Source organism: Bactrocera latifrons, unplaced genomic scaffold (genome assembly GCF_001853355.1).
Source record: "Bactrocera latifrons isolate USDA-ARS-PBARC rearing strain unplaced genomic scaffold, ASM185335v1 scaffold_205, whole genome shotgun sequence".
NCBI classification, from domain to species: Eukaryota; Metazoa; Arthropoda; class Insecta; order Diptera; family Tephritidae; genus Bactrocera; species Bactrocera latifrons.
The window spans coordinates 406,286-408,173 of NW_017535575.1; positions in this window are offsets into that span (position 1 = coordinate 406,286).

The window sequence follows — 1,888 nt, forward strand, 5'->3', positions numbered from 1 at the left end:
CTCTTTTATGGGTATTTATGATTATTTCTTCTTGTTGCTGTTCGTCTGTCACATCCTGGACTTGGAGTTGAGAAAACCTGGTTTTATAGTTACTAAAGTGGATCGGGTATATTTCTTGAATTTTACCCATAGTTCTTTCGTCGGTTTTGATGCAATTTATTATGGAAGGGTGTAGGTACCTTTTTAGGAGATTTATTAATGTTTCTGCGTTATATTCCGGTTCTTCAATGACGTGTCTATGGTATGTTGGGAATGCTATCTTGAATTGATAGGTAGAAATTGGGCCTGAATTAAGGAAGATTTGGTTTTTGAAAACRTTAATTGGGGATTCAACATGGCAAATTAAGTGATCGGATGAGCTCTCGTCACTATCCTGGGTTACTGACAAGGCATTAATTGGTTCGGGAGGCGTTCTTGATAGTGCGTCGGGTACCACGTTAGTTGTGCCTGGTTTGTAATGGAGTTCATGATTTTTATTGCTGAGGGCTTGTGTAAGGGGTTGGTGGTCTGTATAAATTTTTACTTTGACTGAACCGTATAGATAATTCCTGATATTGTTTAGAGCCCAGATGATTGCTAAAAACTCTTTTTCGTTCGTAGCAAAGGCCTCTTSTGTTCTAGTTAGTGTTCGGAAGATGAAGGCGATGGGGTGTTTGTCCTGCGAAAGGACTGCACCAATTGCAAAGTTTGACGCATCGGTCGTTAGATGGAATTCTTTATTGAAGTCATGATAGGAATATACGTCAGACATGAGTGAATTTTTAATTTTGTTGAATACATCCTTTGCGTCTTCATCCAATTCGATATTGATTTCGCTGGGCTTATTTTTAGATATACGTCCTTCTTCCCCTCTTAAGAGTATGGTTAGAAGTTTAGCCAGCATGGCGTAATCTTTAATAAAGTGACGATAGTAGCCAGAAAGGCCTAAAAATGAGCGAAGTTGCTTAATATTTTTGGGGTAAGGTATTTTAGCTATTGCTTCTACCTTTGAGGGATTCTTTGTTATTCCTTTTGAGGAAATAATAAATCCTATAAACTCTTCTGACTCCCTGAAAAAATGGCATTTGTCTAATTGTATTTTCATATTTGCGCCTTCAAGGGTTTTGAAAATTTGGTTTAAGTGGAGGGTGTGCTCTTCTTCAGAGTTGCTGAAAACGACTATATCATCGATGTAGCCATAGCAAATTTTCCCAATGTGATGACGAAGAATATCATCTAAGGCTCGCTGGAAAGTTGAAGGGGCATTCTTGAGTCCGAATGGCAGTCTTGTGAATTCGTATTTGCCATTGTTGATTGAAAAAGCTGTTTTCTCAATATCGGATTCTTTGAGAGGGATTTGATGGAATCCACTTTTTAAATCCAAAACGGAAAAGTATTTGTTTTTTCCAAGCTGGGATAGTACCTCATTAATTTGGTGTATTGGATAACGGTCTTCTACAGTAATCGAGTTAAGCTTTCTATAGTCAATAACGATTCGGTATTGCTATTGCCTTGGGAATCGGGTTTTTTTGCTACAACCCAAACGGGTGAATTATAGGATGATCTTAATGGTGAAATTTTCGACTAAATTATTAATTTCCTTCTGATGTTTTTGTGACAAGTTATCTTCCTTAMTATCTATTTTKTTAACAGATCATGAAGCTATCTGCTTGATGTTAATTTTGGTATTGCCTTCTAACTCCATGAAGTTATTCTTTACGTGGATGACTGCGTCAAACTCTTTAAGGCTATCACTCCCAATAATACCATGGAATGATGTCAGAGTTGGGAGGAGGAAGAATTTCAGTTTTTTGCCTGAGTTAAATAGGTTTAGAAAGGTATGCTGTTTGATTTCGATGTCTTGTGCTATGGATTTCGCGAAAAAAATGCTTTCGTTATTTATTGAATT